This window comes from Oncorhynchus gorbuscha, linkage group LG26 (assembly GCF_021184085.1).
Source record: "Oncorhynchus gorbuscha isolate QuinsamMale2020 ecotype Even-year linkage group LG26, OgorEven_v1.0, whole genome shotgun sequence".
Classification (NCBI taxonomy): domain Eukaryota; kingdom Metazoa; phylum Chordata; class Actinopteri; order Salmoniformes; family Salmonidae; genus Oncorhynchus; species Oncorhynchus gorbuscha.
The window spans coordinates 26,426,668-26,446,295 of NC_060198.1; the positions used below are offsets into that span (position 1 = coordinate 26,426,668).

A 19,628-nucleotide genomic window follows, 5' to 3' on the forward strand; every position below is an offset into this window, starting at 1 on the left:
TGTCTCCTTCACTCTGTGCCTCTCAGTCTCTTCTCTCAATATATTATTTTCCACTGCCTGTCTTTTCACATCTCCCTATGCTTTGCTCCATCTCTGTTTAGACCATAATATGTACTGTAGTGTGTTCTGTCCATCTCTGTTTAGACCATAATATGTACTGTAGTGTGTTCTGTCCATCTCTGTTTAGACCATAATATGTACTGTAGTGTGTTCTGTCCATCTCCGTTTAGACCATAATATGTACTGTAGTGTGTTCTGTCCATCTCTGTTTAGACCATAATATGTACTGTAGTGTGTTCTGTCCATCTCTGTTTAGACCATAATATGTACTGTAGTGTGTTCTGTCCATCTCTGTTTAGACCATAATATGTACTGTAGTGTGTTCTGTCCATCTCTGTTTAGACCATAATATGTACTGTAGTGTGTTCTGTCCATCTCTGTTTAGACCATAATATGTACTGTAGTGTGTTCTGTCCATCTCTGTTTAGACCATAGTATGTACTGTAGTGTGTTCTATACTACTGACTGGTGCCTACCTCATTCTGAATGGCTCGAGGGCAAATATCCCAATCACCTATAATTGTCATCAGGTCCACCTCTCTGTGGTATTTCTTTTGTTTCACCCTTTATTTATAACCTGGAGGCACAAAGGGAACCTGCCTGCCTGCCTGACTGGCTGCCTGACTGGCTGCCTGCATTCAAGGCTACTCCTCAAATACACACACATTACTGTCTGGCACAGAACACTTGGCTGGTGTGATATGGGTGTGAAGTGGATGCATCAAAACACATATGCAAACCTGAATCACATCTGATCAGGCGCTTTGATGTGTTTAACACCCAGTGCCAACAGATTCACTGAGTGTGGGCGTGTCAGAGAGAGAGGGGGAGATAGAGAGAGAGAGAGGGGGAGATAGAGAGAGAGAGAGGGGGAGATAGAGAGAGAGAGAGAGGGGAGATAGAGAGAGAGAGAGGGGGAGATAGAGAGAGAGAGAGGGGGAGATAGAGAGAGAGAGAGGGGGAGATAGAGAGAGAGAGAGAGGGGGAGATAGAGAGAGAGAGAGGGGGAGATAGAGAGAGAGGGGGAGATAGAGAGAGAGAGAGGGGGAGATAGAGAGAGAGAGAGGGGAGATAGAGAGAGAGAGAGGGGGAGATAGAGAGAGAGAGAGAGGGGAGATAGAGAGAGAGAGAGGGGAGATAGAGAGAGAGAGAGGGGGAGATAGAGAGAGAGAGAGGGGGAGATAGAGAGAGAGAGAGGGGGAGATAGAGAGAGAGAGGGGGAGATAGAGAGAGAGAGAGGGGGAGATAGAGAGAGAGAGAGGGGGAGATAGAGAGAGAGAGAGGGGGGGAGATAGAGAGAGAGGGGGAGATAGAGAGAGATAGAAAAGAGAGATAAAACGGTCTATGGCCCGGATTTAATATTAGCACTGATATATTACTCATGAAGTGGCTATGGTTTTGTCCACTTCCACCACCAGTGATCAATGGTAACCTGAGCCTCTCTGGCTGACCCTAATCCACCCATCCACACAATAAAAACCCTGGCATGGCCTCCTCTCCTAGGGGGCTCTGCTCAGAGCGGAGCGTTCCCTGCCTGGCATACTGTACACCACAGCCCAGCACTGGTAGTACAGCCTGGCTCACTTGTAAAGTGTTTGAGTGTTCTCTTTATGTAACTATCCCACTTGTTCGGTTTTTCCAGGTGTCAGACTCTCTCTCGCTCGCTTGCCGCATACACCCGTGGGAGGTGCAGACAAGAATGTGGACAGCTGAATGTGCGAGGCAGAATGAGTGAGTCATTAGGTGTGGGGTTTTAAAATAGAGGTGAGAATGTGGTGAGAATTGACATCCACCATATGTAATGACTTGAAATGATTCCCCCGGTGAGAAACGTAGGTATTTGGTAATTAGCACATAAGTATGTGCTTAAGCAAAAGTGCTTTTTTTTTAAATGGTGCGATCTCAAAATCAGAAAACTTCCCGACTCCCTATTGGTCTCTCGGTCTCTGCCTGTTATAACAGCAACTGCAGGTACTGTTGCTACGTATAGAGCCGTGTGAAAGAGAAGAAGAAATGAAAAGGAGGGCTGAGTCCCAGAATGCCCCAGAAGGTAGCACGGGTCAGGGGTCGGAGGTGAAGGTTCAGCGGCTTCAGCCCCCATCTCTACTCCAGAGCAAATAGAGGCCAGACAGGACTTGAAGGACTAAATATACACAAGGGCAACCTGTCACAGACAGACAGAAATACTGTATGTGAGTGAGAACTAGGCACTTTGATATTTATTGTGCCACTTTATATGGTTGGAATTAATAACAAACAGAAAGTTGATACTTGTGCTGCCACCTTTCCCATCAAAATCAATCGGTGGCTTAGCAATGCCACGCCCGGTAACAAAGGCAACAGGTAGCCACTTCCAGGGGAGCAACCCCTGACCTTCCCTACTTCCTGTTTCATTAACACAACACACCCACCCTTGCCCGGCTCCCCGACACAGACAGACATGCAGCGTTGAATAATGATGATAATAGCCGTTGCCACTTACCGGCTCTGAGTCATCCTCTAACCCATACAGGTGCATCCCAACATGGAGAGCTGATTATTACAGAAAGGTTCATTAAGATAGATGGGAAACCAAGAGGACTGTGTCTGTCTAAGAGAGAGAATAAAGAGGAGAGAATAGCTTACTGCCTCCTCAGAATAACTCTCACAGAACAGCAACTCCCTGACTGCTGCAACAGGTCCGTGATGCAGTGAAGCGAGAGGGAGCAAGAGGGATGTGTGTTAGTGTGTGTGTGTGTGTGTGTGTGTGTGTGTGTGTGTGTGTGTGTGTGTGTGTGTGTGTGTGTGTGTGTGTGTGTGTGTGTGTGTGTGTGTGTGTGTGTGTGTGTGTGTGTGTGTGTGTGTGTGTGTGTGTGTGTGTGTGTGTGTGTGTGCGCGGAGTGCGTGTGTTTACAGTATGTGTGACTCACGCACTCAACCTGGTCACACCACATGACAAACCAGCAGAATAGAAAAAAGACAGAGACGGGAGTGAAATCCATAGAGAGAAAAAGAGGGTGAGACACAATTAGGGACTTAATCAATCCTTTACTAAACAAATACAGTCTGGTGGGGAGGGGAGTGTGAGGCAGGAACCAGGGTGATGCACCGATCAACAGGTAGTAGGGATGCCTCTAATTACTCTTACCCTCCCGCTTATTCTTTCTCTCCTACAGCCCTCTCTCTCCTAAGCCTCTCTTCTCTTCTCTCTCTCCCATCGCCTCTCTACATACTCTTTTCATGCATACTGTCCTTCCCTCTCTTCCACTCCCTCCCTCTGTCAATGGATTCTGTCACTCATTTAGTTGTTTGCTTCACTTCACAACTCCTGTTCAAAATAGCTAAAGACCACCTGATCCCATAGCTGCTCTCCCATTGGCCAGGCCAGAGATCCCAGTAGTGTCAGAGTAACCAGCCCAGCTGCTTAGTTCAGAGAGAGAGAGAGAGAGAGAGAGAGAGAGAGAGAGAGAGAGAGAGAGAGAGAGAGAGAGAGAGAGAGAGAGAGAGAGAGAGAGAGAGAGAGAGAGAGAGAGAGAGAGAGAGAGAGAGAGAGAGAGAGAGATAAACATGGGGAGGATGAGAGACACCATCAGAATAGCACCGCTCACTTTAGAAGTGGTGAAGGCAGGAGAAATGGCTAGATTAACATGCTCTCAGAAACATACTCAACAGGTGACTAATGGCTACAGATGAGCTTATTTGATAAACATCCTGCTTCGAGGCTTTGCCTGTAGAGCTGGCCTTATAGACAGACAGATGAAGTCAGAAGTTTACATTCACATTAGCAAAATACATTTAAACTCAGTTTTTCACAATTTCTGAAATTTAATCCGAGCAAAAATTCCCTGTCTTAGGTCAGTTAGGATCACCACTTTATTTGAAGAAAGTGAAATGTCAGAATAATAGTAGAGATAATGATTTATTTCAGCTTCCCATTGGGTCAGAAGACCCATTTGCGAACAAGCTTTAACTTCCTGACTGATGTCTTGAGATGTTGCTTCAATATATCCACATCATTTTCTGTCCTCATGATGCCATTTATTTTGTGAAGTGCACCAGTCCCTCCAACAGCAAGGCAACCCCAACATGATACTGCCACCCCCGTGCTTCACAGTTGGGATGGTGTTCTTCGGCTTGTAAGCATCCCCCTTTTTCCTCCAAACATAACATTGGTCATTATGGCCAAACAGTTCTATTTTTGTTTAATCAGACCAGAGGACATTTCTCCAAAAAGTACGATCTTTGTCCCCATGTGCAGTTGCAAACCGTAGTCTGGCTTTTTATGGCGGTTTTGGAGCAGTGGCTTCTTCCTTGCTGAGCGGCCTTTCAGGTTATGTCGATATAGGACTCGTTTTACTGTGGATATAGATAATTTTGTACCTGTTTCCTCCAGCATCTTCACAAGGACCTTTGCTGATGTTCTGGGATTGATTTGCACTTTTCGCACCAAAGTACGTTCATCTCTAGGAGACAGAACACGTCTCCTTCCTGAGCGGTATGACGGCTGCGTGGTCCCATGGTGTTTATACTTGCATACTATTGTTTGTACAGATGAATGTGGTACCTTCAGGCGTTTGGAAATTGCTCCCAAGAATGAACCAGACTTGTGGAGGTCTACAAAAAGATATTCTGAGGTCTTGGCTGATTTCTTTTGATTTTCCCATGATGTCAAGCAAAGAGGAACTGAGTTTGAAGGTAGGCCTTGAAAAACATCCACAGGTACACCTCCAATTGACTCAAATTATGTAAATTAGCCGCAGAAGCTTCTAAAGCCATGGCATCATTTTCTGGAATTTTCCAAGCTGTTTAAAGGCCCAGTCAACTTAGCGTATGTAAACTTCTGACCCACTGGAATTGTGATACAGTGAATTATAAGTGAAATAATCTTTCTGTGAACAATTGTTGGAAAAATTACTTGTGTCATGCGCGAAGTAGATGTCCTAACCCGCTTGCCAAAAGTATAGTTTGTTAACAAGATTTGTGGAGTGGATGAAAAACGAGTTTTAATGACTCCAACCTAACTTCCGACTTCAACTGTATATTACAATGACTGGGTCCCACCCAAATCAATGAGACAGAATGTTTCATAATACGCACATCTCTGTTAATATCACTCCATACTTGTATAGAAAAGATTTAGAAGAATTTAACAGGATTCTTATATGTTTTCCCTGAAACTTGTCAGTAATACACATGGCAGCAAATACACTGACAGAATTCATAAAATATTTTAGTAGTATCTGACTTGTATGGGTGAGTAACATTTAGACACAACAGAAATGTTGCAAGTATTATCTAGACAAGAGACATGTAAGCTAAGCCTTCTAAGGTTAGCAAAGCATGTGATGTCAAAGCATGTGATGTCAAAGCATGTGATGTCAAAGCATGTGATGTCAAAGCATGTGATGTCAAAGCATGTGATGTCAAAGCATGTGATTGTCTGATGTCATTCAGCGAGTTGTCATGGCAGACTTGGCTTCTTATTGAAGAAAGGAGGAAAGAGAATCAAAGGGGGGGGCTGCCTTAATCTATGTCCACATCATTGGCAGTTGTTGTGGGGGTTTACTGTCTTGCTCAAAGGAAGAATGGCAGATTTCTCCACCTTGCTGGCTCGGGGATTCGACCAATAATCGCAACACTCTAATCGCTAGGCTACCTGCCACCCCAGAGGAGGGGAGGAGAAGCAAAGGAGGAGTCGAGGTGGAGGAGAGAAGGAGGAGGATGAGGAGGAGAAAAGGAGGATGAGAATATGGGTAATCACTTCAAAGCTGAGACATGCCAGGTTTCACAAACCAGATTTCCTTGTCAAATATTCCCCTACATCTCTCCTTATCCATGAAAAACATTTTACAGTAATAAATGCTTTCAGTTGAACCCCAGTAAGGTTACTCTACCCCAAAATCCAAAAGGTGCAGCAAATACATTAATTGATCAGATAACAATGGAACAACGATAAATAATCAAGTTGCACTGCTGTCAGGTTGGAATTATGTAACTGTAAGTCCTCTGGAGTTTGTTCCAGTAGAGGTAGTAGGCAGAGCTAGTAGGTAGAGTAAGTAGGTAGAGTTAGTAGGTAGAGTTAGTAGGCAGAGCTCGTAGGTACAGTTAGTAGGTAGAGTTAGTAGGTAGAGTTAGTAGGTAGAGTTAGTAGGCAGAGTTAATAGACAGAGTTAGTAGGCAGAGCTTGTAGGTAGAGTAAGTAGGTAGAGTTAGTAGGCAGAGCTCGTAGGTAGAGTTAGTAGGCAGAGATCGTAGGTAGAGTAAGTAGGTAGAGTTAGTAGGCAGAGAAAGTAGGTAGAGTTAGTAGGCAGAGCTCGTAGGTAGAGTTAGTGAGCAGAGCTAGTAGGCAGAGCTCGTAGGTAGAGTTAGTAGGCAGAGTTAGTAGGCAGAGTTAGTAGGCAGAGCTAGTAGGCAGAGTTAGTAGGCAGAGCTAGTAGGCAGAGTTAGTAGGTAGAGTTAGTAGACAGAGCTAGTAAGCAGAGCTAGTAGGTAGAGTTAGTGTGCAGAGTTAGTGGGCAGAGTTAGTGGGCAGAGTTAGTGGGCAGAGTTAGTAGGCAGAGCTAGTAGGCAGAGCTAGTAGAGCTAGTAGGCAGAGTTAGTAGGCAGAGCTAGTAGGTAGAGTTAGTAGGCAGAGCTAGTAGGCAGAGTTAGTAGACAGAGCTAGTGGGCAGAGCTAATAGGCAAAGCTAGTAGACAGAGCTAGTAGACATAGTTAGTTGGCAGAGTTAGTAGGCAGAGCTAGTAGGCAGAGCTAGTGGTTAGAGCTAGTAGGCAGAGTTAGTAGGCAGAGCTAGTAGGCAGAGTTAGTGGGCAGAGTTAGTGGGCAGAGTTAGTAGGCAGAGCTAGTAGGCAGAGCTAGTAGGCAGAGCTAGTAGGCACAGCTAGCAGAGTTAGTATGCAGAGCTAATAGGCAGAGCTAGTGGGCAGAGCTAGTGGGCAGAGCTAATAGGCAAAGCTAGTGGGCAGAGCTAGTAGGCAGAGCTAGTGGGCAGAGCTAATAGGCAAAGCTAGTAGGCAGAGCTAGTGGGCAGAGCTTGACAGAGCTAGTAGCTAGGGCTGGGCAGAGTTATTCGGCAGGTCTTGGCAGAGCTGGGCAGAGTTAGTAGGCAGAGCTAGTGGGCAGAGTTAGTGGGCAGAGCTGGGCAGAGCTAGTAGACAGAGCTAGTAGGCAGAGTTAGTAGACAGAGCTAGCAGGCAGAGCTGGGCAGAGCTAGTAGGCAGGGACGGGCAGAGCTAGTAGGCAGGGCTGGGCAGAGCTAGTAGGCAGGGATGGGCAGAGCTTGTAGGCAGGGCTGGGCAGAGCTAGTAGGCAGGGCTAGTCAGCTGACACCACTGAGACATGGAGGTATGAGAGGTATGAGAGGTGAGAGGCTGTAATTTTCACCAAGCAGCCCTGACTGCCTTTCTTCTCCTGCTCTCTTCCATCTGCAAAGTGGCTTCCTTCCACTGGAGTGAATTCACACCTGCTTAGCTCTGATATCGAACAAATTGGGGGAGAGAAGGGGGGGGGCGAGAGAATGAGAGTGAGGAAAGGGGGAGAGAGAGAAAGAGGGAGAAGGAAAAGGAAAGAGTGGGAGTGTGAAAGACAAGAGCGTTGAATAATGAGGGGAGAAAAGCGTTGCCTTGAGGGGATATATTATGTTAATGATGTTGCCTCTTCTGATGAAATGAAGGCCTAACCAACTGTTCCAGTACATGATGGCACAATGGAAGAGGGAGAATGGTACAATACTGTTATGGAGATGTGTACATTGCGTCTACAGGCTACAGCTTAAGTTATAGATGCATGATATTTGCACGTCTGTAACTTTCTCACTCCTAATTATTTCCGAGGAATTCTGGATTCTCCGTAATCAAGGTAGCATCCACATTAATGTAGAAGATTTTCAAAACATATTCTATTCTTATTTACAATAAAAGTGACAATACTTCATTTACCATTCGTTTCAATCGGGCACAAAGTAATCTGAAACACAACCAAAACAATCAGGAAATGCATCTAACAAATGTGTAGAGTCACAAGCTTGATGTAATCATTTCATGCTAGGAACATGGGACCAAATACTTAAACTTGACTACTTTAATAGACATAAATTCATTTGTTCCAATACTTTTGGTCCCCTGAAACGGGGGGACTATGGACAAAAATTGCTGTAATATCTCAACGGGTCACCCGACGATATTGATGAAAATACAAGTGAAATTAAAGCTGACAGTCAGCACTTTAACCTCATTGTATCATATCAAATCCAAAGTGCTGGAGTACAGAGACAAAACAACTGTCCCGATACTTTTGGAGCTCACTGTATCCAGTACGGGTGGATGAACAGTATAAGCATCTATCTAGTGTCCTCCTTTGTGACTGTCGGAGGAAGTATAACACGTGCTGTGAAGTCATATGCCTTTTGCCTTGATGATGGTATAAAGATCTACGGATAAAAACAGACTACGATTCAAAGTGAGAAGGCGGTGTGTGTGGGACAGAGTGAAATAAGATCGAAAAGATAGCAAGAAAAGATACCGAAGTGAAATACAAGAATGGTCCAAACCACTCGTATGATTGATTATGGCATTCTAATCCTGACAAGATCACACTCTCTCGCTACTCCCTTAGGCAGAAATACAGCCTATCTCCTCCTGCCCTCCCTCCTGCCCTCTGTGTGATCGGAGCAAACAGTCTGCCCAGCTGTAATCACAGTCAGAGACAGGGCAAACACACTCAGACAGACAGCAGAGAGGGCGACGGACAAAATCCATGATCATGCCCAGGCTCAATCCCTATTCTACAGGGTTTTCACGTCCCACAACTGCAGCACTGGCATAAACAGTAGTCAGCGGTGAAACTGGAGACCAACAAGCAACACTCTTCCAGAGGATTAAAAAGCAAGCAGGTATTGAGAAGCAGGGAGCCAGGTTTGAAGCGAACAGTGGACTAAAGAGAGGAGCGTTAGACATGTCTCGCGGTGGCCAGTGGCGCGTCCCAATGGCTAAATGGCCATGTGCCCTGGCACACGATGCGTGCCCGTTGGCATGACAACGGGCCCGGACGACGGACATCCGTGTCTTCGTGGCCTGCTGTCTAAAAAAAAAAAGGCCCTGCAGTGCTGAGAGAGACAACAACAGAAAACGTGAGTCATGTACAGACCTCACCGGAAATACACAGAGGTGTGATTCAGCTCAAAGTGGGCACTAATTAAGTAATATCAACAATAACTTTTGAAAACGGACAAAAGCTAATGGCAGACTTGTACAACTAATTATATACATACAGCATTTAAAAAGGTACTTTGAAACCAAAACAACAATACGCATAGGAAATGTAACATTAAAAAAGCACTAAAACGTCAGAAAATATCCTCCTAGACGTCCACCTATCAAGAAATCAGCTACATAAATATAGCACTCTGTCTGAAATTTGTGGAGGTCAAAAACCATTACATTCACGTGTTAGGAAACACTGACGTTACGGACTATGTGATCGGCATCTCTGGGGATCCAGACTGGGACCCCAGAGATGCCGATCACATGTTTCACAATAGAGGGGGCCTCATAAAATGGCTGTAGGGGCTAGGGTCTGGGACAGTGAGGCTGGCGGGTCCCTCGGCAGGCTGTCTACCAGGGGGACTGGAAGTCTAATTAAAAACCCAGCTCCTTTCCTGCAGCTGTGGCCCAGCCCAAAAATGGAATCACACAACGCAGGCGAAAGAAGAGGATCAAAGAGAGCGAGAATGAGAGACACCAGGAAATGGCTCATCCAAAACTTTCTTCCAAGTTAATGTGTCCTGTCCACCAACTTAAATTTCAAGCCTCTCTGACACACTCGCCCACATAGTCTCACAGACACACTCCAACACACACACTCCTACAGTACGACAAGGCGCCCTTTCCGGACCGGGTGCCAAAACAGACTCACCAAAAGTGTAAAGCGTTTAGCTAGATCTGTCTTACCATGCCGGGCCTGCGATACCTGTCAGTCTGCTCCATACCGCGTTTGCCACGTTCGCCACACCACGGCAAAGCAGAGGGGCAAACCACAGTCCACACCAACGACCAGCAGAGTGTGTGTGTGTGTGTGTGCGTGTGTGCGCGCGAGAGAGAGAGAGAGAGAGAGAGAGAGAGAGAGAGAGAGAGAGAGAGAGAGAGAGAGAGAGAGAGAGAGAGAGAGAGAGAGAGAGAGAGAGAGAGAGAGAGAGAGAGAGAGAGAGAGAGAGAGAGAGAGAGAGAGAGAGAGAGAGAGACCGTGCCGGCAAGTGTGTAAGTCCAAAAGTACGTGTGTGTGTGTGTGTGTGTGTGTGTGTGTGTGTCTCTGAAAGAGAGAGAGCCAGAGAGAGAGTACTGTATGTGTGAAAATAGGAGAGTGCTCTCCTAAACCTCCAAACACACACCCCCACCTCCAAGAACCTGAACCTTGTGTATGAGAAAGGGAGAGGGGAGTGAGAGAGCTGGGACTGGTGGGTGGGGGGTGAGGGTCAGGTTGCAGGACTTGTGCTACATTTGCAAACTTGGGGAATTATATTTAGCCCTGGCAGGACAGAAACAGGACCGTGAACGCAACGCAACGAGCCCCAGAAGGAGGCTTGGTATGCAGCCGTCAGTCATTCAATGCCCCAACTGACGTGGGAGAGAGGCTGGGGCAGGGGGAAAAAACACACAAAAAAAACGTTCCTCTATCCTGCTCTCTGTCTCTCTCTATACCCGGAACGGGGACATCAAACAAGGGGATGATATGGGGTTAGAGGGGCGGAAGTGACCAGATGGGGCGGGTGTGAGGAGGGAGGGGTGAACAGTGTATCAGCGGCAGCAACAAGGACTTCCAGTGCACAATAATATGACAGCGCACTTGGAACCAGTCAGCACCCAGGAGGTGAGTGTCCCTTAAAGACAAGGGAAATAAAACGGACACTTTTCAAGGCCACACAGGCTTGTTCTAAAAATCTCTTTGATTAAGTTCAGGCAACAGTTGGCATTCCTCTTCCAGCATCACAAACTGGATACAATACCTACTAGCTTTCAGTTCTAATGTGTTGCACTTCAATGGATTATTCCAGCTTCTACTATCATGAACATGTCCCTTCTTCTTTAGATCATACTTCCTTATGTAATGATCATACTTCATTATGTGATGATCATACTTCCTTATGTCATGATCATACTTCCTTATGTGACAATCATACTTCCTTATGTAATGATCATACTTCCTTATTGTCACGAGTCCGACCGAGGGTGTTTCCCCTTCCGGGGCGGGTGGCGCTCGGCGGTCGTCGTCACCGGCCTATTAGCTGCCACTGATTGTTTTTCCTCCCCCTCCCTGTATGTTTATTGGTAGCACCTGTTCATGTTTAATTAGTTTGTCTTTATTAGACAGCCGGCCCGCCTGGTTGTTGTGCGGGATTATTTCAATGTAACCTTCGGCTCTGTTGTAGAGGTACGTGTTAGTGCCTGGTCGTTGTACATTTTTGTTCCCTGTGGTTGGGAACGTAACTTTTGTGAGCACCCTGTGGTGCGTTGGTGCTATTAAAAGACGCACAGCATTGAACTCTGTCTCCTGCATTTGACTCCACACCCACGACACCCGGAGCATTACACTTATGTAGTGATCATACTTCCTTATGGTGATGATCATACTTCCTTATGTAATGATCATACTTCTTCATCAATCCGAAAGCAGATACTTAAATCAATTCAAGTAGTCAGCAAATAAGTGTTAAAGCCAGCGTTTAAAATGGCTCCAGCCTGCTAAACGAAGGGCCCGATTCAATCATATCTGCTTTAGTTGACATCCACATAGCTGATATTTATACATGTCGGAGGTGGGGGTGTGTTAGAGCTGTCCAACCCACAAATGGCTCCTCGCATTATACTGTACCTAAAGCAGACATTGCCATTGGCTGCACGGAGTCGCTATAAGAGAAATCCCATGCAGACTGTTTACAAGTCCGAACACTGGGATGTGCGATGTGATCTACACCTTGATTAGGCTGATAGAAATCCTCATTATTTTGTTTAATGATTTTACATTTGAGTGTCATTATTTCTATATGTCCTACATTATTCTTGTTCTCCTATATATCCTTGTTTTTCATTTCTAATGCGAGTGGAATGGATGTGGCTTCGTGACAACGATCACAAGAGCAGCTGCTCATCGATTTGACAGTCCCAACGCAGTTCCACCTCTGACACCGCCAAAACATCAGCAGTGGCGTAGCCCCCCCACCCCACCCCACAAGGTCCAAGCAATTCTAATGCTAACGTTAGATTCAAATATTAACGTTCAATTATTCAAATATGTCATCCAAATCTCCAAACTTTCTTTTGTTTTATAGCACTATTAAATGCTTCAGGGCATCACTTCTTTAGCATTTTGGCACGTTTTTCTAGATTTAGAACAGAAAATAACGTTTCTAAAGCTAACATTATCCCTGAGGTCCATCACAGAAAATACTTTAATTGATTAAGCATATGATGCAGAACAGTGATTACATTTTTTTTCTTCAGAATCTTGGTTAGCCATCTGTGACATAGTTGACAAGTTGACTCAAGACCGACATATTTTTGCCTCTAAAATGAAAAGTTCAATACAAACATCTGTGAAATGATTCACTTCAAAATCGCCAATAAAAAAACAACAACCATTCTATCAGATCTTTCAGCAATCTGACGGAGTTGACGTTAGACAAAAATCTGACGGAGTTGACGTTAGACAAAAATCTGACGGAGTTGACGTTAGACAAAAATCTGACGGAGTTGACGTTAGACAAAAATCTGACGGAGTTGACGTTAGACAAAAATTGAGTTGATATTTTACGGAGTTGATCAAAATGGCATTTTTCTTCTTCATTCAAGTGGTATACACAGTAGCAATTTGTTTTTTTTCCTCAGTTGCTGTATGACTCTAAAAGCTACTTAAATGTAACATATTTGAACCAAAATTCATATTCCATTTGAATCTATAAGGATGATGGAGTTGACCATTTATGGTTGTGACCACGGTGATGGTTTAAATCTATCAAAAGTAGAGACCATGCATTGCACTATATATGTAATGAGGACATGAATAAGTGGTCCTTATGGTATAGCTGATGCTGCTCATTCCTGATTAATTTAGGATTTTAAACAAATCTAAACGCTGTTGACCAAATCTCCAGACACATCTATTTGGAATCACAGTTTAATCACAAGACATTATTTTTCAATTAATATCCATTATTGCCATTTGTATTTTATTTTTTGAAACACTTTTTTGGAGAGTTTGAAATTGGGATCCTTTGCATTTCCAGGCATGGAGCCGACATGGAAATGACTATTATTGAAGGTAGTTCGAAAACTCTAAATATATGTACATTTTAAGCACAAATAACACAACAAAATAATTGTTTTAAACTATAACGTTTCCCTGCCGGACAAGGATCGTCCCAACTTTCAAGAATCCCTGAGCAAATGTCCTACTATTCTACACATTTTGCCATGAGACTAAGATAAAGTGTTTATTTCTCAAGTGAATTTCCTGTAATAACAACAACAAAAAAATTGTGTTCATGTATGTTTTTTTTAAGGGGGTGGGGTGGGGGGTGGGGCTCGGGCTGTATGCTACATGACTGTACATCAGCTATGTGGGTGTTTTACTATCGCTGGTTAACGCTTGATCTGATTGAATCTAGGTCTAAGCTAGGAGAGCAGGGGGTGGAAGGCGGGGTGGAGGGGAGGGGAGGGGAACGCACAGCTCTGGTGTCTCTCTATTCCACCAGCAGAGGGCAACCTCTGACACTGTGACAGGTGCCACGCCATGGCGGACCGCTAGGAGTGGTTGACTGACTGGTGATGAACAGGCAGCCAGCCGGGCCACAGCATGAGGAGCAGATTGCCAGAGAGACAGGCAACCAGGCAGCCAGGCAACCAGGCAGGCTAGTATTCTCAGAGCCAATCCCAAGTGTCAGCCACTCAGACTACTGTTTGGTTCTCTCTCCTCAAAGAGAAGCAGCCGACTGCCAGGCTGCACTGACAGAAGGACTGATGACATTTTCTCTTCCAATGGAAAGGGAACATACACTCTAGCAGGATTTCTCTCCCACACAGCTGAGGAAAATCACAAGGGTGAAAAACAATGAGGAAAAATTACTAACTGCCACTCAGATGGAGGAAACTGTAACTATCGGTTTATCAAATTCTCCTCACTCAAATGAGAAGAGGTGATTTCAGGGTGTATTATTAAAGATTGGCTTCATCCTGTGAACATTGCGGTCGCAGAATTTCATTTGTTTGTCCTGAGCTTGGAGCAGCCTTCTTTTACGTAACACAACCCCCTCTGTTGTCAAACAGACAATTGACTTGACCCTGGTGCCGTCAAAAAATAATATTCTGTGATTCATCGTGACCTAATAGCGTTGGACTGACACAGTAGCTCTAAATGGAATGGCAAAAGAAGGAAACTGAACCCCTGCGAATGAGCCCCCAGGGATGCCAGAGTGATTATGGTCCTTCACTGACTGTGTTGTGTAGGGGGTTAGCTCATCTCATGTCTCTATGGTAGTACAGCTGGAGGCCATTGCCAGACAGTCCACTGTATTGATCACAAAAACCCATCTGAATGTGTGTGTGTGTGTGTGTGTGTGTGTGTGTGTGTGTGTGTGTGTGTGTGTGTGTGTGTGTGTGTGTGTGTGTGTGTGTGTGTGTGTGTGTGTGTGTGTGTGTGTGTGTGTGTGTGTGTGTGTGTGTTTGAGGGAGAGAGAGAGAGAGAGAGGAGAAAGGAGAGAGAAGAGAAATAGATGGATAGACAGAGAGAGAGAGAGAGAGAGAGAGAGAGAGAGAGAGAGAGAGAGAGAGAGAGAGAGAGAGAGAGAGAGAGAGAGAGAGAGAGAGAGAGAGAGATGTAGAATTGAATCCTCAAATCCTCTTCAGTCAGCCCAGACATTGTACCAGCGATGAACAATTCCAAAGAGGCAAAGGGGACAAGAGGTGCATCTGATATCCATCTTGTGTCTTTCACATCCATATTGCCTCTTCTTTCCCAGGTTACAATCACAGCAACTAATAGTGCTCATTACTACATGCCTGCCACTCCCTGTGTATCTAAAGTACTCTATTCTTGTGTACACACACACGCACACATTAATCCATCTAACCATCCTCTCCTCCTCTCCATCCCACTGCGCCTGCACACAGAGGGGAGATTCAGTGTGCCGGTTGCTATGGAAACCAGGCAGTGTACGAGCTCCACCGCTGGCTGATTGTGTGACAGTGTGCGTGAGACTAAAGCTTAGAAAGAGGGGGGAAACATAGCTAGCTGCATTCATAGACGTAACATAGCCTGCCGATATAGTAAATTATGACATCTAAATGCAGCATTTACCGCAAATTCAGGATGTATACAGGTTGGTATCCATTTGGGAAACACCCACTTTAATGGCCCCTCCTACCGTGCATGTCCGGCTCAGAGCAGACTTACAGAGAGTTAACGAGGAGATGTGCCAGTGAGGATGAAGTTAGCTAACCTTTAGAATCCACAGGAGGGCTACACTCCCTGTGTTCACTGCCAAGAGAGGGGAGTTTTTTAAGGTTAATGTCATCAGACAGGGGCGAAACGTTTCCGGCTCAACTGAGAGAAGTCGAGGAGGAAAAGGGGACGCATGGTGGCATGACACAGGGCCCCTTTAATAAAATGTCATGTCCGCATGATGAGCTGTGATGGAGGTGACACACGTGTGTCACCTTAAACCCCTTCCCCTCTCTCCAGACCCCCGGAAAGGAAGTGCCTCTGTCTGGTACCTTGTGTTCATTTCCTCCATGGGAAAGCTGGAGAATAGCAGGCTTCCATGGGCTCACCCTGACACAGTGTTGATCAATGCACCACGGGGAACCAGGGAGGGCGTGCTGGGGAGGGTCTGAGCCCAACATGAGGACCCGGAACCAGGATTGTCATAATCAGGATTGTGGAGATCTATCTCCTGGAGTCCCTACGATACACTCTCTCACCCTCTGTCTTGTGCTTATCCAAGCTGCATCAGTCTGCCCAGTCTATTGTTGATTCATAGTGAAAAACGTTGAGTCCTGGGTAGGTGAGGGCATCCACTGGGGAGGACTGCAGAGGCATCAATTGTGATCATGGGAGCAACATAAATGTGGGGCGACAGAGATAGGTCAAGGGGGGTAAAAATAAACAAGACAGCTATTGCACAGCGAAGGAAAGGAAAGGGGGAGGAGTAAGAGAATAGCAACGTGTAATGTAAGTTCAACTGCAGAGGGCTTTGACGGCCGCGTGCGAGTGGCCATGCAAACGCGTTTGGGTTACATACATGAGAAGGCGCTAACAGTGCTGCCGCATGGCGGGCTGTTCTCACCTATGAATCTCTTCAACGTATCACTAGAGGAATCAGGCTGTACAATACAAGGTACAATACAGGCACAGAATAAGGCAAAAAAAAGGTGTCTTACCTGCCGGACAAAGCTGTTGGAGGTGGTGTCAGAGGAGGTGCTTCCATCGGAGCGCTTGAAGCGGCTCTTCCGCTTGGAATACTTTCCCTAGAAGGAAGGAAGATGAGGAGACCAGAGACCAAGTATAGACATTAGGGCAAGCTTCGCAAAGCAAGTCTTCATTAAAAAAAGTACACTTGAACAGAAGTTATGTTCACAAAACATATTTTCTGTTGAGAGAACATTACGAAGCCGCCCAAGCGTTGTTCTCGCGGTAAATTCATCTCATCACCACAAAATTAAATTGTTTATGATACTGGGACTCTGTGATCAGGAGAGCTTCAGGGACGATGACCAGAGCAGATGGAGCGCTGCCAGAGATGGGAGTTAAGAGGAGACAATGTGTCCTGATCCTCTCCCAGCACCAGTGTACTCCCACCCTCTTAGCTCGGCTTCATGTTCAACCTCCGTTACTTGTCATTATTCATGTAGGTTGGGACCCTGTAATGTGATTGGCTGATCCCTGGAAAATTGCCTATCCGGCCTGGGCAGGGCCCTCCATTGCATTAGAGCCCACCCTGGTCACGTCACCATGGATACGCAGTGCCGGCTAATTGCATTTGTTGGCAATCAGGAAGACTGGTGGGCTCTTGTGTGTACAGATGTGTGTGTACAGATGTGTGTGTACAGATGTGTGTGTACAGATGTGTGTGTACAGATGTGTGTGTACAGATGTGTGTGTACAGATGACTGAGCGGAAGCCACAAGAATAGTAAACAGGAACATACAATACGTATGCACACATGACTGTAAGTCGCTTTGGATAAAAGCGTCTGCTAAATGGCATATATTATTATTATTATATTAATACACACACACACATACTGTATGGTTGAATATGTGCAGGGTTCAAAAGTAGACACCCACATGGGGCATATTCCTGCATTCAGAAACATTATCAACCTCTCAGAGCCATGTTCTCGTGCATGTACAAAATCATGCTCACATTGAGCACAAACTGTACAGTTTTTCGCCACACACCTGCTCCCAGAAACCCAAGCCAACCACCTCCACCTTCACCCACACACTCACACGCAGGCAAGCATGCGTACACGCACGCACACACCTGCACCCACAGCTATGACCAACTTTAACAGACACCCACTTGACTAGAGTTCTAATCAGAATACTCCTCAGTGTGAGCTACGGACCAGCTGTTAGAGAGTTCGAATCAAGCTCGAGGTCCGGTCCAGCTGTCGTTCAGCTCCCCCTCTCATCATCACTGAGCCGGGGCACCGTAGTCCCCAGAGGTATGGCTCTGCCTGTGCTTTAAACAACCTTTGTGGAGAGTCTGGCTACAGTAAAGGCCAGGGAAATGCCATACCGGGGAAGTAGGGAGGGGAGGTTTCCTGTTGGTAAACAACCTTCAGGGCTAAGTGACTAATTAGAGGGGGGTGTGACGCGAGCGCTGCTCTGTTAGACAGGAACTGTAAACTGGGGAGGGATGGGAGGACCAGCCTGTGGTGTGTCGCCGTCTTCCAACTTTAACAGAGCACAGTCGAATATTCTCCAGGCAATCGTACAGCAACAGCCGGTGCTGCTCGCAGGAGAACAAACACAATCTATAATCTGAGTTATCGTTTACCAGGCTTGATTTGGATGAGTTCAGGATTCTTCGGCAGCCTGCTCATATATTTCCATCTCTGTTTGGGTCGGTTGTTGCCATTCAGTGTTGCTGGGGGGGCCTTTCCTCCAGGAGGTTACAAATGGCACCATTATCTCTATTATATAGTGCACTGCTTTTGACCAGGACCCACAGGACTTTAGTCAACATAGGCACACTATGTAGGGAATACGGCGCCATTTGGGACGCATCCTCTAAGCTCGGTCCCCCGGTCGTCACTCCACCGCCGAGTTATAAATATGCCGGCGTAACCCGCCCGCAGGTACGTGTGAACTTTATATCTAATTGATCCAAGTGCCACGCACAAACCCTTCCCCGCCACAGGACACAAGGAGGGGGGGGGGTCCATCTGTCTCTCAGCACAGCGCCAACACGCAAGGGATAGAAATCTGACAGCTAAAAGAAACAGTCAGAGAGAGCGATGGAGAGATAGAAAGAATGATGGGGAAGGGAGAGAGAGATGGAGAGAGAAAGAGTGGGAGAGTGAGGCGTGCAGGAAGCACACTTGGCATGGCGTGAGGTGTTTGGGTTGTAATACAGCCTGTGTTGTTTTTCTGTGTTGTTTTTCTGTGACGTCCTGGTTTCCGTGGAGAGACAATGATGGAGCTTAGCGTGGGCGGGTTTGTTCTGGTCATTCTCCTATTTACTTCTCTTCACTCAATTGTACGTCCAATCGTGCCCATGTATCCAGTGATATCATATTCTGTAACTTCCTGAGTGCCATTTATAGCTACAGAAAAAGTTACATTCTGAACATTTCGAGTTCTAAAAGAACAACAGCCACTATGCTGTTTTCTTTGGAGGGCAGAATAGGCGTGGCTATAAGGGAGGGCATTTTAACACATGATATGATACTTATGTGTGATCTTATTCCATTAAATGTGTCTGCCAAGGGGAGTATGCCATGCATCCCCTATCATTTCAGAAAAAGTTTGTTAGCGATCCTCATCATTAATCCGCATCACTTTGATGCCATGACGGTTCCTGTCAGCAAAGGAATAACAGTGCATGAGTATGAGTATAAAGCCATTTAAACAGAATTCGGTGTCCTTACTCCTGCATGAAGGCAAAAATGGATGAGAGAAGAAAATTGTGTCCACTGTCCACACAGGCCATTAATACGTGGGCGTGGCTTGCATCCCTTTGGGGACTTCATCCATCTAGTAACATGTGGCACATTGCGCTAATTGCAGAAAAAGACATCAGAGTTTGTTACTCAAACATCATTTAGCATTAGCCTGCAATAATAGGCAGGCAGCTTTGTGGAATGATTGCATTTGATTTACTACACAATGAAAGCGAACCAGCAAATGGTCAAACCAAAAATTGTCATGTCATACAACACATAAATTGTCATTTTAAAAAAATATATGAAAAAAAAAAGGTCATAGCCAATCATTCCTGTGGTTTTATTTGGAAGTGAAACAGCAGCAGCTGGTAACGAGAAACAGCAGAAGGAAATCCATCCAAAGGGACACACAGCAGCCACAGTTAATTA

At 45.6% G+C, this 19,628-nt stretch overlaps 1 pseudogene; it reads right to left on the reverse strand.

Annotated features, from left to right (window-relative positions):
• The window catches only part of LOC124015328, a 38,720-nt pseudogene that overhangs the window by 18,450 nt on the left and 642 nt on the right, over nucleotides 1-19,628 (reverse strand).